The sequence below is a fragment of the Manis pentadactyla genome, chromosome 6 (assembly GCF_030020395.1).
Source record: "Manis pentadactyla isolate mManPen7 chromosome 6, mManPen7.hap1, whole genome shotgun sequence".
In the NCBI taxonomy this organism is placed as follows: Eukaryota; Metazoa; Chordata; class Mammalia; order Pholidota; family Manidae; genus Manis; species Manis pentadactyla.
Genome location: NC_080024.1, coordinates 135,620,311 through 135,639,758, shown reverse-complemented (window position 1 = coordinate 135,639,758; position 19,448 = coordinate 135,620,311).

Below are 19,448 nucleotides of genomic sequence, written 5' to 3'. Positions count from 1 at the left end.
CATTCAGGGAGCCATCCCTGCTCTCACAGACACAACAGAGACAGTCAAAAGTGCCAAAAGACTTTATGTAAGTATTGCTAGACATCGGGGTTGGTAAGACCCTAAGTGAGTAGCTTTCTGTCAACCAGAGTGGTGGTCCAACAGAAATATAAAACAAGCCACATGTCTTAGCTCAGGCTGCTATAACAAAATACCATAGACTGGGTGGCTCAAACAACAGAATTTATTTTCTCAGAGTTCTGGAGGCTAAAAGCCCAAGATTAGGATGGCAGTGTGGTCAGATTTTGATGAGAACCCTCTTTTTGGCTTGTAGATAGCCACCTTCTCACTCTGTTGTCAGGTGGCAGGAAGGGAGAGAGCACAAGCTTTCTGATGTCTCTTCTGACCCTTATAACCTCATCTAAACCTAATTACTTCCCAAAGACCCATCTCTAAATACCGTCACACAGGGAGTTTAGTGAATTCAATATATGAATTGGGGTGGTGGGGGACACAATTCAGCCCATAGTACCACATATATAATTTTATATTTCCTAGGAGCTACATAAAAAAAGTAAACAGAAACATGTGGAACTGATTTTAATAATATATTCTATTTAGCACATTTAATTGTCAAGGCTATGAAACCATGTAAGTTCTATTGCTGGTTGGTTAGACTGCCCTCCTGTGTCTCTGTATTGAAGTATAATGTGAGACATTGGTTCTGCCTGCAAGATTCTAGTTACTACCAAGTATCATGTTAGTGAGTTGCTCTTCTGCATAAATAAGTTAGAGACTGGATTACAAGAACAATGACATAATCACCAGAGGCGATTCTAAAATATTATTATCAATATTTAGTCAATACGAAAAATTATTAATGAGGTATTTACATTCTTCTTTTGAGATCCAGGGCAAATTTTACTCCTATAGCACATGTCACATCAGCTTGCCACATATCAAGTGCTCAATAGCCACATGTAGCTCTACTGGGTACCATTTTGGACAGCAGAGACTAGACTGTTAAAACTAAAAGAAATCTTAGAGATCATTTAGTAGAACTATCTCACTTTACAGATAATGCGTCCAAGATTAAGATCCTTCACATGGCCTACAACACCCTGCATGAGTCCCAGGGGGGTGGCACCACCCCACCTCCCACTACCCTCCGCTTCTCCCTCTGCCTTCCTGCCAACCAGGCCTTATCTCAGTTCCTCTGTCTGCTCTGTCCAATACAATACCGAGAGCTACCTATGGCTATTAAGCACTTAAACTGACTAGTCTGAACAGAGATATGCTGTGAGTTTAAAATGTATACCACATTGCAAAAACATACAACAAAAAATTATATAAAATACTGCATTCATAATTGTTGGTGAAATATTGAAATAATAGTATTTTAGATACACTAAGTTAAGTAAAATATATTATTAAAATTAATTTCATATTTTTGTTTTTTGTAAAGTGGTTGCTGGAGAACTTTTAATCATATATGTGGCTCACATTTTATTTCTGTTGGGCATTCTAAAGCATCAAGATCTGGCCTTTGACCTAGTTAATGCTCACTCTTATCAAATTCACACCTGTTTGTGTTCCTTCTTCAGAGAAACTTTCCCTGTCACCTGGCTTAGGTTTCCAATAAGCATGTTCCTTTTTTACAACCTGCCTGGGTCTATAATTAGACATTGTTTGTTTGGCTATTTGATTAATATCCAGCCCTATTAGAGTATAAACTCCATGAAAGCAGCAATTTGGTTTGTTTTTTGCTTATTTTTCTTCTCCCAGAGCCCAGCACTAAGCCTGGCATATAGAAAGAGCTCATTAAATATTTGTTGGATGATTAATTACCTAAATGAAGTGTGTTGTGAATCTCTAAGAGTGGGAACGGGGTATTCAGCTTTTGCTAAATTGATTTGGCCACAGAACCCTCACCCCACAGAGAGTTTAGGGAAGGCTCAGAAATCTCCAGAAACAGTTTGGGAAGCACTGGACTAGGAAATCTAACTACAAAGGAAGTAAAATTCCCATTTACAGTATGAACTCAGCTCTCCTATGTGCTGAAGGTCCCTATGGATCGGTTTGTCTTGGTTGTTTGTTTATGTTTCCCCTCCTCTGCAAATCACAAGTTTCAATTCCATGAGTTCTTCCACCCAGAAGACATCTAAAGGGAGCTTAGATGTGTATATGTGTATACATAAAGAGATGTTCATGTAAATCTGTATATGACTTTCAGGCATGGCTGTGTTTTTCTCCTGCATATATACAGGCATGGAGCTGGAGGAATATTGGGTTTGACCAGGTGTTTGGATAGTTTAAAGGAATTTACCTGAGAAAACAGACAGGCCTGCCATTTATCTTTTGGGAAATATAGTACATCACAGTGGGCTACATTATCAATTGATCCAGAGGATGAGACTCAGGGAAAGATTGTCAAGCCCCACTCACACCACCCCCACTCAAAAAAACCAGACTGGTTCAGCTCAGAATGCCATTTTTTTTTCTTGGCAAGTGCATTTTTTATTTTTTTGGTATCATTAATCTACAATTACATGAAGAACATTATGTTTACTAGGCTCCCCCCTTCACCAAGTCCCCCCCACAAACCCCATTACAGTCACTGTCCATCAGCGTAGTAAGATGCTGTAGAATCACTATTTGTCTTCTCTGTGTTGTACAGCCCTCCCATGCCCCCCCCACATACATGCTAATCGTAAGGCCCCCTTTCTTTTTCCCCAAGAGTGCCATTTTGATTTGCTAAGTTAATAATGTTTTCCAACTAACCCTATACACAAAAGCTAAATAACCACTGTGAGATCAGCCAAGAATTTTGGGATTCTGACCAGCCTGGACATCAGCACCTCCCATGGAGAGCACACTTCAAGGAAGCACAGCTGAGCAAACCGCACGTGCAACCTGCTGGGACCCTTTCTCTTACCCATCACTTCTACTCAACAGAGCACAGCAAAGGAAAGGCGGGTTCACAGGGGCTTGTTGCCAAGCTGAGAAACACTTAAAATGGTTCAAATGACAGCCTGGAAGACTAGATCACCGAAGTAAGTCTAATTTTAAATGCTCTGGCATTGCTAAAGCCTGTGGGAAAAATAAATTAAACCTAAATCAAAAAGGTCCATTTTCTAGCAAAATATGTTACAAACAACTGACCCAGAATAACTAAATCAACCAATAGCCACAAGAAAAGATTGATAATGACCAAGTATCCTACCCACACAGCCCCCCAAAGTGCCAGATGTGCATGGTTCCTCAGGTAAATTCCCTAAAACTACTTGGTTAAATCCCTTTTTTTAAAAAAATTTTTACCTATTCCTGTATCTACACCTTCATAGTAGATGATAGCTGGAAAAAAATATGCACAAGCTTGCTAAATTAAATTAATAACCACTAATCTCAAGTGGTTTTTCATTCTGCGTACTAATCAACTGTATTTCCTTAGACCATTTACTCCTTCCACTCCTTCTACAACTCCAATATCTGTCCCATCCATCATCTGACGATCTGACTTCCCATCTTACCAGGAAAATAAAATCAATCAGAAGAAAGCATCCACAAACCTCCCCCATCACACCCATCCACCTATTTGCCTCTGTCCCCATGCCCCCAGCCTCCCTTCCTGTTACTTAGGATGAACTGTCTACTGCTCTCTAAGCCTGAACCTCCTCCCTGAACTCCAATCTTATTTACCACCTCAGATGCCTACACAAAATTTTTTCAAACTTTCTGCAGTGTACGCAGACTCCAAGAAGGGACTAGCAGTTACCAAAGGGAAGGGGCTGGGGAGGATTGGTGGAGAGGGAGGGAGAAGGAGACTAAGGGACATTATAATTAGCACTCACAATATAAGTAGGGCATGGGGAAGGCAGTATAGCACGGAGGAGACAAGTAATGACTCTAGAGATTCTTACTATGCTGACGGACAATGACTGCAATAGGGGGGAGGACTTGATAATATGCGTGAATGTTGAAACCACAAGGTTGCTCATTATAAGATTGTAATCAATGATACCTTAATTTTAAAAAACTGCACTGTAGCAGCCTCATAGACACTTGAGAGGTGACTGGTGGCTATTATGGGGGAGAGGTTGAGACAGGTGGGGGAAGGGGAAGGGGTAAAGGGGCACAATAATTCACAATCACAATATAAGTTGTTCACAGGGACTGTAGTACAGCATGGAGAATATAGGCAGTGATTCTGTAACACCTTTCTCCATTTATGGATAATAACCACACTAGAGGAGGTGGGAATTTAATGACATGGTAACTGTTGACCCACTGTGTTGTACTTTTGAAGTTAACATAAGACTGTGTATCAACAATACTTCAATTTTTTAAAAAAGGCCCAGAATTGACCCAGAAAAGGAAAAAAAAACTTCCTGCAATTAAAAAAAAACTTTAAACATAGTTCAAGGATAATTTAAAATGGAGTTACATAATGTTTGTTACATATAAGAACTCATTTTCTTAATTTTCAGAAAATTTTTTAAAAAGATCCAATATGTCACCTTCATGAAAATCAGACAAAGCACTCCCTTTCTCAAGATACTTTACCTCTACTTTTCAGAAAAACTATCACACTATGCTAATCTTGTTAGGACAAGACACTTCACTGCCATCTGCCAGAAAAAATGGCACAGTAAATACTGAAGCCTATGATTTCTATGATATGATTAGCATCCCCTAGGTCAGATAGTGTACAACCACACAACCATTAACAGTATCTATATATCAATTTATTTATTATTATAAATTGTTATTTTTCATTTATATGAACACCCACTGGGATTAAAACATTGTGTTGGGGAGAGGGGCAGAAGATGGCGGCGTGAGTACAGCAGCGGAAATCTCCTCCCAAAACAACATATATCTATGAAAATATAACAATGACAACCCTTCCTAGAATAAAGACCAGAGGACACAGGACAATATCCAGACCACATCCGCACCTGCGAGAACCCAGCGCCTCGCGAAGAGGTTAAGATACAAGCCCCAGGCGGGCGGGAGCCGAGCGCCCCTCCCCCCAGCTCCCGGCGGGAGAAGAGCAGGCAGAGCAGGAGGGAGACGGAGCCCAGGGCTGCCGAACACCCGGCCCCCGCCATCCGGACCAGAGTGCAGACACAGTACGTGCCCAGGGGACCCTGGATGCTAGGAAAACAGGGCAGCAAGAACAGTGAGCGGGCACTGGTGGCCGGGTGTCGGAGGACATAAGAAAAGTGCGCGACCATTTTTTTTTTTTTCTTTTTTGCTGTTTTGTTTTGGCGAGCGCTTTTTGGAAGTCTTAAAGGGATAGGGACCCCAATACTACGGAAACAGGGCAGAAAGACCGGTAAGCAGAGGCCTGAGGCTGGCACCGGAGAATAAAGAAAAACGAACGACCACCTTTTTTTTTTTTAATTTAAAAATTTTTTTCTTTTTTTTTTTTTTTTTTGGTGGTTGTTGTTTTGTTTTGGCGGGTGCTTTTTGGAAGTCTTAAAGGGGCAGGGTGGGTCACTTAATCCAGAGGTAGGGAATCCGGGGATCTCTGGGCACCCTAACCCCTGGGCTGCAGGGAGCAGGGAGGCCCCTTACGGAGATAAATAGCCTCCCAGCAGCTCCTGCTCCAACGCGACTCCACCATTTTGGAGTAGCTGCCCGAGCTAGGCCACGCCCACAGCAACAGCGGAGATTAACTCCATAGCAGCCGGGCAGGAAGCAGAAACCCTGTCTGCGCGCAGCTGTGCAGCACAAGCCACTAGAGGTCGCTGTTCTCCCAGGAGAGGAGGGCCACAAACCAACAAGAAAGGAAGTCCTTCCAGTCATCACTCGTCCCAGCTCTGCAGACTATTCCTATCACCATGAAAAGGCAAAGCTACAGGCAGACAAAGATCACAGAGACAACACCAGAGAAGGAGACAGACCTAACCAGTCTCCCTGACAAAGAATTCAAAATAAGAATCATAAACATGCTGACAGAGATGCAGAGAAATACGCAAGAGAAATGGGATGAAGTCCGGAAGGAGATCACAGATGCCAGAAAGGAGATCGCAGAAATGAAACAAACTCTGGAAGGGTTTATAAGCAGAATGGATAGAATGCAAGAGGCCATTGATGGAATTGAAATCAGAGAACAGGAACGCATAGAAGCTGACATAGAGAGAGACAAAAGGATCTCCAGGAATGAAACAATATTAAGAGAACTGTGTGACCAATCCAAAAGGAACAATATCCATATTATAGGGGTCCCAGAAGAAGAAGAGAGAGGAAAAGAGATGGAAAGTATCTTAGAAGAAATAATTGCTGAAAACTTCCCCACACCTGATGGACAGTGACTGTAAAGGGGTTTATAGGGGAGACCTGGTATAGGGGAGAGCCTAGTAAACATAATATTCGTCATGTAAGTGTAGATTAGTGATACCAAAAACAAAAAAACAAAAACAAAAAAAAGGGCAGTTCCTGTGTGGTAACCTCCAATGAGTTCTACACAAGGGTATAAAGGGCATATAAAAGTGTAGGCAAAGGGTCTGTTTGCGTCTATACAGAAGATCAAAGCCTAATTGGGCTACCCCGAAAATGAACTAAGATACGATATGAAAAAGAACTTCCAACATCAGCACTCTCTGGAAGACTCATGCCAGAAGACGATCATCAAAAAACCCCAACAAAGATCCACGCACTGCTACAGGTGTAAATGCACTCATCCCACCAGTTCCTGGACTTGTCATGGGAATGAAGAAGGAGATATCTAAGCTGGCCTGTGCATACAGTAAAACAACAAATTTGACTGGATCTATACTGTTGGAACTCAACCAAGAATTAGGAGAAGTGCAAATTGTAGCGTTCCAAAATCTTACAACTACAGACTATTTACTGTTAAAAGAACATAAGGGATGTGAACAGTCCCCAGGAATGGGTTGTTTTAATTTGTCTGATTTCTCTCAGACTGTTCAAGTTCAGTTGGACAATATCCACCATATCATAGATAAGTTTTCACAAATGCCTAAGGTGCCTAACTGTTTTTCTTGGTTTCACTGGAGATGGCTGGTTATTACAGGTATGCTTTGGTTATGTAACTATACTCCTATTATGTTAATGTGTGTGCGCAATTTAAGTAGTAGCTTAAAACCTATACATACTGAAGTTACTCTACAAGAAGATATGTCAAAGAAATCATCAATCTTCCCATGTTTTCTGCCGCCTGCTACTTCTATAGCTTTTCTTCTTCCTTCCTAATTACAACCCTTAAATAGAATTCGTGCCTCATATCAAATTTACCGAGTATCATAATTCTTCCAAGTGGTAAAGATACCTCAAGACAAATGCTGGGCATAGAAGCTACAGGGCATAAGTATGCAAGTAAATAAAAAGCTAACCATTTCAAACAATAAGGCTTCTCTCTCACTTACCAACTTTACATTTCCCTGTATGGCCCCGGAAGATGACTGGTTAGCCAGAGACGGATAAGTTTCCTCAAGGGAGGAACAACCTAAGACAGGCACAGTCGCAGGGGGGTCATCAGGTGAGAAATTGGGGATCAACAGAGGTGAGGCTTAGAACCTCACCCCCCCGTTCTGAGAGAAATCTTCTGCATCCGTGGATGTTTTATTGCCCTGGTCTAGCTTGGATTAACACATAGTCTACAGGCACACACCTGATCATCTACATCTGCTCTCTTACAACACTAAACTCTGTTTTCTACCTTTATATTGTATCTACCTACCACTTCAGCATTTTATTAAAAATAATAATAATAGAGAAATGTGGTATCCACATATAAATCAAGTATAAAAACCAAATGAGTATTCATATTTGAACTGACTGTTTATAGTTCATAATGCATGAGCAAAACCGAAAGTTCCTGTGATGACTGCCCTTGTACTGTTCACCATGTAACTTATTCATTATGTAAGAATTTGTTCTCCATGTAAGAACTTGTTTGTTATGCCTCAGAAGATTGGAGACTGATGAAAATTAGGTTTGGGGTGGATTAATGATTGTGCATTGAGCATTGACTCCCCTATACAGAATTTTATTGTCGTTAACAACCATTTGATCAATAAATATGAGAGATGCCCTCACAAAAAAAAAAAAAATTATATTTAATTAAATTTAATTAAAAAAAAAAAAAAAAGGACAGACTTCCAATGGTAAAATAAATAAGTAACCGGGATGTAATGATGTAATGTATAGCATAAGGAATATAGTCAAAATATTGTAACAACTTGGTATGGTGATAGCTGGTACCTAGAATTATCATGTATATAAATGTTGAATTACTGTGTTGTACACTTGAAACTAATGTAATGTAATACTGTGCGTCAACTACCCTTCAATAAAAAACAATTAAAAAAAAAAAAAAGAATGGTATCTCAGCACAAACCATCACTTTATTGTATCAATTACATCATGACAATGTAAAATTTACCTTATCCTGCTAAAAGGCCCAGTTTATTTTAATTGTAACTATGTGCTATTTTCCCTTCTCTAATCGTAATCTGCAACCTAGGCAAAAGACTGCTGTGGTAAGCAATCTCAACTATAAACAACCCAAGCAAACAGAGAACAACCCAGTCCACCTTGGGGGCAGGGCAGGCGGTCCTACAAGCCTGCACTCCTAACCCTTTACCTTCATTCCTGAAAATCCTCAACCGCGCATAAAACCCCTAGACAATGAGCCAAACACGGACTCTCTTGTCCCCTCCTGGCATGAGCTGGGAGCTCTGTCCTCTCACTTTATCTCTAAATAAAAGCCTGTACCTTGCTCTCCTTGAGAGTTGGGAAGCTCATTCTTCAGCTTTGTGAAGAAGAACCCTGGCTTCATGGGCTGGACCAGCTAGAGAAAAGCCAGGTCAGAAATTTCACTGTGGCTGGTCCACACTGGACCCGTGCCACTCAGCTTGAGAAGAATAAAGCTTTTCAGTAGCTGCAATAAATTTAATCATGTCCACACTTCAGATCAGTAAGTTGAGAAAATCCAGTTGTGTCTCAGAAAAAGGGGCTGAGCTCACATTCCAGCCAACACCTTCCAGAAATGCAATAATTTTAAAGCCAGTCCAATGAAAAGCAGGTTAGTGGAGGGAAGTTTTGGTCTGAGCACAGCTGGAGGACATAATTATCCCTGGATTTGTATAAAACGTTAAGAAAAAAAGTCTGACAGGCATGGTCTTAATTGACTCTTAGTCCAGAACACTCTCTCTCACCACCACCCCAACCAAAACCATGCAGTATATTCAAAATACTGTGTGTTTGTCCATGCATTTGTTCATTTTGCTGAGAAGAAGAGCCTAGGCTTTCATCAGATTCTCAAAGGGGCTTGTTGACCCCGAAAGGTTTAAGACTAATTTTTGATGGGTAGGGTGACAGCTATGGCCCAGAGTTGGTTTTTCAGAGAGCTGGCTCTGAATCCTCACCTGTTACAGTCAGGGTTGGGCTGCGTGATTTCTGCAACCTCTTCCAGCTTCTCTGCCTTAACACATTGTCCAGGCCCTTGGGTTTTGGCACTTATTTCCAGGGCCTGAAAGTGGCCCAACATTCACTGTTTATCATGGCCTCCCACGGGACCTGCCCCGGGGCAATGAGGATGTCTGCCTGCCTAGTGACAGGATTTGCAGCCAACAAAACCCTCCTGCAGACAAGAGGATTGTAAGGCCTGTCTGGCTACAATTATTCTCCTCAGTCACTTTGACTGCAGCCAAGTGCTGGGAGAAATTTGAATCTGAATGCAGCTGCTTCTGAAATAAGCCTAGAAAAATATTCAGGCTCTCTTCAACAAAGACAGAGCCTGGCTGAGTCTGCCAAACCACTTTTGGGGTGGGCTAAAGACACACAGGCAGACACTGTCCGAATGAGTGGAGCCTCAGAAAAGCAGAGAGAGATTAACTTTTTACAAAAGGAAGGATTTGAGCCTGTAGGAGAAGCAGTAGTTTTACACAGAAAGATTGAGTGAAGGTGGGATGTGACCTAGAGGGATGGGGACTTTAGTGAGTTCATTGGAAGAATGCATTGGGGAAGTCATGGTGGCTTTAGTAGGGAAAGGGTCGCTTCAAGGGCACATGTGTAATGACCTTTGTTGAGACATACATTTCAATAGTAAGAGATTGGAGACAACCTATTTGCCCATCACTAGGAGACTGTGCAAAGTCACTGTGGAATATTACATGGCCATTAAAAAGAATGCAGCTGATATAGAAAAATTCCAATGTTTCTAGTTAGTTGAAGAAAACAGCAAAGTAGAGTGTATGACGTGTGGAGTTTATTACCTCTTTATGGGAATATGTTTATACAACCATATAATACTCTAAAAGAATTCCCAAGGAACAGGTTAGGAGTATGAAGCAGAACCAACAGCATATGTGTGAGTAAAACTGTAGTATTTCCAGAATCTCTCTCCTGGCTTTAGTACATCTGCATATCAATAGGCGTTCAGAGGTGGAAAGAAGTACAGCTTTAGTGTATTTGCATCATTCCTCAGGGGTGGAGAGAAGTTCACCACCATATCAATGGGTAATTACCTGGGCAAGGAGGGCTTATCCATACTGGAGAGGTGAGGGGAGGGCAGGTTTTGGCTTCTGCTGGAGCAGGAAAGAGAGAAACAGCCCTAAGCTGCAGTTTGTGAGCAAAAAACGGATTTTAAACTTTATTTCTCCCTTTGACTGATATTGGTTTTTAGAGGTATTTTGCCCCAGGATTTCCTCTCCCTGGACTTACAATATGTATATGGGTAACTGCCAGCATTAAATAATGCAAGTTAAAGCAGAATTATTTCCTGACTCTTGATTATTTCTTGACATCATAATTCTATATTTATATCTATCTATTATTATAATGAGATAGATGCGTTTTCACTATATACCTTTCTAGTCCTTTCGAATGATTTCCCATGTGCCTGTATTCCTGTTTGAAAATACAAATAAATAAAGAATGTTTAAAAAGGAAAGGGGATAGAGTGCAGAAGCCACTCCACTATTCCCCTCCCTGCAAAGTCAGCTCTGCCTTCCCTCCCCAAGAGTGAAGGTTAGTTTTATGGGTCAACTTGTCTCGGCCAAGGTACCCAGATACTTGGTCAAACATTATTCTAGAAAGTTCTATGACAGCATTTTTTAAATCAGTAAACATTGAGTAAAGTAGATTACTCTACATAAGGATGGTGGGCCTCATCTAATCAGGTGAAGACCTTCAGAGAAAAAAATGCTACGGTCGCTTGGGGAAGAGTCAATTCTACCAGCAGACTGCCTTTGGACTGGAATTGCAACTTTACCCTGGGTCTCCAGCCTGCCAGCCTACCCTACAGAATTTGGACTTGCCAGTGGAGACAGTTGCATGAGCCAATTCCTTAAAGTAAATACATCTCTCTCTCTCTCTCTCTCTCTCTCTCATTATAATTATAGATATAAATATAGAAATATGATGTCAAGAAATAATCTAGTGTCAGGAAATAATCCTGCTTTAACTTGCATTATTTAATCCTTGCAGTTACCCATATACATATGCTGTTGGTTCTGTTTCTGTGGAGAATTCTGAGGACTTGAGAAAAATCTCTGAGTCCAGGTTTGTGCAAAGGCAGAGGTGAGGAGACCTTTGTTCCCTGCTGGGGAAAGGGCAGGGGATGGCCTCTGAACTCACTCTGGGGGACAGAGCTGGGAGGAAGGCGGGTCTGCCTCATCCTCTGTCAGCATGCGGGGCAAACTGTGCCGTGATTCTCCCACTGAAAGTTCAGATAGTCCCTGAGCATTAGCTGATAGGTTTCTCCCGGCCCTTCCTCACGATATGACTTTCTTTTCCTTTTCCTCTCCCACCCTCCAAGTCTTTTCTCTTCCACATGTTTTTGTGAACAAGGTCGCACCAACAAGGCAAAAATAAAGATGTTGCCAGGTTGCTGTTTCCTCCCTGGTACAATCCTATTTGCCTAGTTCCGTTACCAGCGGGGGCGTCCAAGGCCAGCCAATCCTGCTGAGTGGAAAGGACAGTCAATCAGCCAGTTACTTGGTCTCAAAGAACCAAGTAACAAGTTTAACCATTTTCCTCCAGCATTTATTGTTTGACCAAATAAGACCAGGGAATTCAAGTCAGATGATTGAAAATGACATGTATAGATATCCTCTTTTTTTCTCCCTTCCTAGCTCATGACTCACTGAATTATTCATTCAGACTGTGTTATTCACTCTTCATTCCACCATGAAAGGGGGCATAAAATGATCTCAAACCTAAAGTCCTTGCATTGGGTGGTCTCTTTAAAATAAGTCCTTCAGTGCATCCCTGCTTCTATTATGTAGTCAATCCACAAAGACTAAACCCAGTTATGATTAAGGCATCACACTACCCTTTGAAAGGATTTAAAAGAGCAGAAAAAGGGCTTATGTACAAGAAGAGTAGATAAAGCACACACATAAACAGGTCATAAATTAGTAAAGCAGCGTAAGACTAACAAAGCGACAAATCAGGAGAATGGTCACTATGGGCTAGAGTATCTTTGAAGGCTCTGGCCTGGCATTAATGATGGTCAGGAGTTAAGAAATAATCCTGCTTTAACTTCTGCTATATCATTAATTCCCCACAGCTACCCAGCAGGGTGGGTGGTTCAGAGGTCTTCCCATGTCCAGGTGACTTCAGTTTGAGTCAACAAGTATTTCCTGTGACACCTCAGGAATGGATGTTCAAAGAAACTAGGTAGCCAATGTTTACTCCACACATCAATGCCAGAATCAGGGCTGGAGCCAGATTTCCCAAACCCCTCACTGATGCTCTGTTTTCTAAAAGAAATGGACAGGGCCTTCCAGGCGAGGGCATCAGCTGACACAAAGACCTAGAGGCACAAGGAGAGAGGGAATAAACCACGTGAGCCGGCACAGGGGGCCCTAAGGACATAAGCCCACATGCACACACACTCTCTGTTTTCCTTAAATTACACTTTTGCTTGAGAGACTATGAACAATAGGCAAAGAATTGATCATCCATTGGCTGAATCAGGACTTGAAAAGATAGCTTTGACCTACAGGCCTTTGCTACCCTTAGGAATTCAGCTCCAGATCCATTCAGCAGGATTAATATGATGATACAAAAGCCTCCACTTGGGTCAATCTGACTTTATGTCAGAAACTCAGAGGAAGTAATAGTAATTCTATTCGGCTAAATAAATAAATAAATAAATGAAAGCACCTTTATTATCTATGCAGTTATACACACTGCCCCAGAACTGATAAAGCTTGGCACAATTTCAGCTACACACAAAAGAATTATTAGCAAGACAAGGAGTTTGTTCTAGGGGCAGTAAATAATGGGGTGAGGTGTTCACTTCAGCTTATTGGTCCGGGGTTTCCAAATGGACAAGACGCTGCCATCGGGTGACCAGCTTAGATACACTAACACTGGGAGCTGTAGCAACCCCAGCTGATGTGAGCAGGAAATTGAGTGTGACCAGCCAAGAGATATGGACACTGACCCCCACTTTCTCTGCCCTGGCCAGTCAGTCTCCTTATCTGCACAGTTGGGATAATAAAACTCTAAGAAAAGCTTCTTTGAAGCCCTCAGAGGACATTTCCATGTGAGAACAACTGCCGCCATCATCCTGACCTTTACTCCTGAGTGCACTGTCAGTGGGGGAAAAGGGAAGCGTTCTGGGGGCCTCTTCAGGGGGACTTCAGACCTGGATAGGGTCACAAGAAGGGTGAAGTTCAACTTCTTCTAGGGTATTTCCTCCACTTGGCTGTTGGGTTCTGCAATGCCCACATTTACTATCCCCTAAGAAATAATTCCCTAAGGTACCTCTGAGATCTTAAATCCTACCGACCAGATCCCCATCTAAGGGTGGAATCTCCTCCAGTGTCCTGGACAAGATTCGCTGTGCCATGGGTGCTGGGTGAACCAGGTAATGAAGGGGACAGGTCACTGCTGGAGGCAGCCAGGTCCTTCTACTCAGGTCACTGTAAATGCTAGAAGTCCTTTATTTGAGATTAAATCCATTCCTGATAATTGCCAGGATTGATTTTAGTTCTTTCTATGCTCTCATCCATGTGGTGACCCAACCTCTAGAAGACTGTCAATATGAATTCCACTTCTGAGTCTTCTCTGATCTAGGCCAACCACCACCAATTTATCTCAGTTCAACACAATGTCTATGAGCTTCAAATCTTCAGGCCATGTTTGGAATCCCTTTTCTAGTACTTTCTGCCTAAGTGCCCTTGGACAAGTTACTTAATATGCTCATCTTCCTTTTCCTCCTCTGTATAAGGGTAAAAATGCTCACCACAGAGGTGCTGGGGCAGACAGACTCTAAGATGGCCCTGTGATACCAACTCCCTGGTCTCATGACCTTGTGTAATCTTCCCACCTTGAGTGTGGGAAGGACCTATGACATGTTTCCAACCCACTGAATACAGCAAAGGTGACAGAACACCACTTCCATGATTATGTTACATAAGATTCTCACATCCATCTTGCTGGCAGACACCATGCTTGTTGGCTTTGACAAAGCAGGCGACCGTGTTGGTGAGGCCCACATACAAGGGACTGAGGGTAGCCTCTAACAAACAACTAACTAGAACTGATGATAGATAGTGTCAGTTGACTAGCATGGGTGATAATAGCCAGTGCGAAACCAAGGCCTTCAGTCTCACAGCCAGCAGAGACCTGAATCTTGCCAGCAACCATGTGAACTTGGAAGCAGATCCTTTCCTATCAAGCCTTTAAATGAGAAACCAGCGCTTGACTGCAATCATGCAGAGAATCCAACCTTGGCCAGACATCTGATGCACAGAAGCTGTAAGGTAACACCTGAGTGTTGTTCTAAGCCACTGAGTTTGTGCTGATATTGCTAAGCAGCTTTGGGAACTAGTTCTCTGAAACGCTCTGAGATAACATAAGCAAAATTCTCAGCCAATGCTCGGCATACAACAAACAGATGCTCAGTCATTGGTAGTTTGTCTGTTTCACTTTACTGCTCCTCATCTGACATTTCACCAGCACCAACACCTCGATCCATGGGTCTCCCCTCCTCAGAGCTTTGCTAGTTTATCACTAATCTTCAAAACCTATTTGTAATGTAGAAGCCTTCATGTTAAAGAATTGCGTTTCCAGATCGCTGTTAAAATGCACCAGATCTCTACTACTTGACTGGGAACGGCCCTTCAGAAAAAATGTGTTATCTTTGTATGAGCAAACTGCCCCCTCAGGAGGCAAACAGGGGACTCAAGGGGAAGGGGCCGAAGAGGTTTGTTTTTGCTGGGTGAAGGCGGTTTGGGGCATGTAGTAGTACCCCGCCTTGGAGGACTTCAGAAAGGAATGGCATCTTGTAGGTGGCAGAAGGCCGAGGACTAAAAGGGGTCCAGGTTGGCTCAGGGGCTCTATTTAAGGAAGCAGCCTCAGGATTTTAACAGCCTCGGCTCCAGCGCTGGGGGCTCAGTGAATGGTGGCCACATCATCATGTCTGTGCTCAGCCTTGTAGGGCCATGCCAGTACTACTGCACATATTCCAGGGTATTTTACTTAATTAGGTCTGAGCTGAAAATGCAGGGACCATATTTTTTATTTTTGACTCCTCCTCGTCTAGCACATGACTCACATGTGGTAGGTGTTAATTGAATTTTAGTGAACTGGACTAAGTGGGGAAGAAACCTCAGTAACTAGTCTTTGGAGACCTTGATGGCAAAAGGGGAAAGAGAGAGATGGTAAAAAAAAAAAAAAAAGAGTTGAGGGGAGAGAAAGAAGACTTGGGTGTGTCTAAAGGCAGAGAGAGAGCTGGGAGGATGCTGGGGACCCAGGGAGGGAGAGTAAGCCCTGGGGGGTGGAGGAGGTGGGGGATCCCCGATGAGGAGGCCAGATGCTGGGTCCCTGGGAGGCTCATGAAGAGGAGACGCAGCCTTCCTCCAGGAGTGGGAGAGGGCCTAGGGCCTTGGGGACAGCAAGGAGCTCTGGGACTAGCTGCAGTGACGACAGCTTTCACATTTTCCAGGGCAGGAGCACCATCTAAGCACAGTTCCCTGGCACTTGTCAGACCTTAAGTCTCAACTTTTTTTTCTAATAAAGTGTGGCTACTACAGAAATCACCTCTGAGGGTGAGAATGAAAGGGCATTGAGCAGCCAGGGGGCAACACGCGAGAATTCTTTTCCCTGAAGAAATCAATAATAAACCTTTCATATTTACACTCGACTGTATTTGTATAAAGAAGGATGCCCAAATGGTAATAAAAGCAGTGGTTTCCTGTGGGTTGAGGGGTGGGGAGGATGAGACAGCTGGGGAAGGGGATGGGAGCGATACTTTTTACTGGATGCTTTTTATATTGTTTTTGAGCCAGATGAATGGATTCCCTGTTCTTTAGTTTGTCAGTTTAAAGAAGAAAAAACTGAAAAATCTGTGTAGAAAATTTCAAAAGAAAGGAAGTCCCCTTAAAAAACAGAAGGAGGGAAGCAAAATTTCACCCTTCATCTAGTTGTCTTACAAAAGGCCTCAGAAACCAGGAAGGCCAAGGGCCAGAAAGGTTAGGTCAGTACTTCTCATTAGAGCAGCTGGGTTTGTGGGGGCCACCTGCACAGGAAGATGTGTCTTCATCCGCTTGAGGAGGTGGTTGGGCTAGAAAAAGCCTGGCAGACCCATGCAGCTCCAATGCCCTCGTGGCCTTTGCCAGCCAGTTTACTTGGTGTGGTATCCCAGGTCAGGGATGGTGCCACCCGCTAGGCTGCCAGATTTCCCTGGGGCAGAGGCGTCATCATTTTGTCTCCTCGAGTCCCCACCCGCCCATTTTCACCCCCATCACCCACTCACAATCTCATCTTTGAAAGACTTAAACGTCAGCCCAGTTTGGAGGAAATACAGTTACTGGATCAGTCATATTTGCATGTCCAGGTAAACAGAACTTGCCGCTAGATGGCACCGCTACAGCGCGGGCTAGAGCTTTTTCTAATCGAGGAGAAGCTTTACCCAGCGCTGACCCGGTGCCATCTAGTGGCCCATGGTGTCACACCGCCAGCCCACGCCCCACAGCAGGAGTTCAGTTTTTATGAACAGTATATTAGGGCTTCTTTCCAGACTAGCCAGTGGCAAAATTGTAAAATCCAAAGGAAATTTTCCCATGTTTCCCGTTTCCCCTTTCTGCAATTCTCCCCCATGATAAACAGGTGTAATGGGAAGAGAGCAAAAGTTGGAGTTAGGCCAGCCTTGCACTACACTGAATGCATCCTGTGCATTATTAGCCGTAGGATCCAGAGCAAGTCACCAAACTTCCCTGGGTCTCAAGTCCATCCTCGCAAACTTGGGGAGCATGCTCTTCCTTACAAAGCACTGTGGGGAATTAGTGTGATGAAGTGCACATGGCATTCAACATACAGAGGATGCACCCTAAATATTGGTTCCATTCTCAAGTACACCATTATTTTTTAAACAGGAATGAAAATGATAAATATTGAGCTCTCATCCCTGGATATTTTCAGACAGAGGGTTAATAAGGTTCTGTTTGGATGCCAGCTAAAAAATTCCATGCAGAGAGTGTCCCAGAAGAGGCTTTAAGGAATGTTGAGAAATGTTGCCAAAGTTAAGGGAACAAACAAGGGACACTGAGGCACCCAGAGACCTAACAACAGAAAGATGTGTCCACGCCCAGGACTGCAAGGGAGGAGGTTCCCTAACACAGGCGAGCGAGATCTGAGCTTGGGAGGTGGGGCAACCCGGCAGGGCTGTCTTGGAGGGATGCAGCCACTCCAGTACCTGGTTCCAACTCCTGCTCACAGTCACCATTGGCCACCGGAAGTGGAAGTCAGCTGGCAGGGAGGCCTGGGTGATAGTCGGAAGGCTCAGCCTCATGGGGCATGCACAGGGCACAGACACCAGAGGATGGGTCTGGAGGAGACACCCAGAGGGTGACAAGTGCAGAATGTCATAGAGGCAATACCTGCTTTGGGAAAAGAAGCAGATTAGGTGATGTCCAAAATTAAATTCTAAGGAGAAAGGATAAATGAGCCAACATTTACTATCTGTTTTGTGTTATTCACTATGCCTCTTAGCTTTCTCTTACACTCTCACAGCAACTCGGTACAACTGGTATTGCTACCTTCCTTTTGCAGATGAAGGAAGCTCAGCAAACCAAGTAACTGGCATTGAGCCTCCCAGCTGGGAAGTCATGGGATTCCAGCCGGTCAGCAGCTATCCCTCCACGTGACTCCACGCCACCCCAGTATTAGCTCTGGGAGATATGGAAAGACAGAGCAGGCAGCAGGGAACAGAGGGTGGTGGCACCCCATCCAGAGAGGCAAAGAAAAGGACTCCAACCCCCCAAGAAAGGGATTACACTGTCCTTCTTCTCATGAAAAGAACTCCCCATTCCTGGCAAAGAAAGCCAGTTTCTAAGCGCAGTTCCAACAGCACTGTATGGGACGCTGAGGCTGAGGACAGTGGAGTAAATCTGTGCAGAGGGATTAAGACTTTCCTCCCCTGCCTCTCCTGGAGGTTCAGGAGCCAACCTATTACAGGAAAGGTCAGGGGAGGTGGACGACAATGCTGAAAGACAGAACACTGAGCATTCACTCATCTGAAATTCCTCAAAACATTATTTTCTCAGAAGATGGTCAGACTAACGCATATTGGCCAACTGATTCAACAGCCAGGCAGACAAATCTTACCCAAGAGATTTATAGCCTCAACTAAAAACAGTTGTTTGGACAAACTGTCAAACTCCTGCAGGGCCCACTTGACATCTGTCTTTGTCAGGTGGGAGAGGCAAATGGCTACTACTTTGAAAGGCTAAGGGTTTGTGGTTTTCCTGTTGCTGCCTAGAGAGCTACACAGTAAATGAAGCCCCAGTGGCCACCATTAAGGAGAAGCCAATGGAAGGTCTCAGGGGACTTGTGTTTCAGTTGTATTTGAGATGTCCAAAGGCATTTGCTCTTCTATTCCCACCTTCCTCACCCTTGCCAAAGCCTCATTACCTCATGCCTGAGTATCTGCTAGCTCTTCGGGTGCTCTGCCACCAGGCTGTCCCACAGTCCTGGCCTCACCAACCCCCCCCAGGGCCTCAGAGCCAGAATCCTCCTCCTCAACCCTGCTCTCATTAGGTCCGTCCTAATGGGTGCAGACCATATTGCTCTGGGAAAGTGGGATTGTAAACCAGGCCCTGGAGAGCATTGCACAGCCAGTCCAGAGTCATAAAAGCCTATCAAAAACCAATAAAAGAAAAAAAAATGGAAATAAAACATCTTGGAAGAAAGCAAAAGCACCATGAACAAAGTCAAAATACAAATTACAAACAGATGGTAGGGGGCGGATTGATATTGGAAATCCTTAGACAAATGGCTATCCCCTTAGTGTACAAAAAATTTCTACAAATTAATAAGAAAAAGACTGAAAACACAACACAAAAACAAAGAATCTGAACAATTTGCAGAAAATAAATTCAAATGGCTTTTACATACTATTAAGGTGTTTATTGATTTATTTAGAAGCTTTATAATGGTTCTTTAAATACTTTTGAAAAAGCCCTCAACCTCTCTCCTAAAAG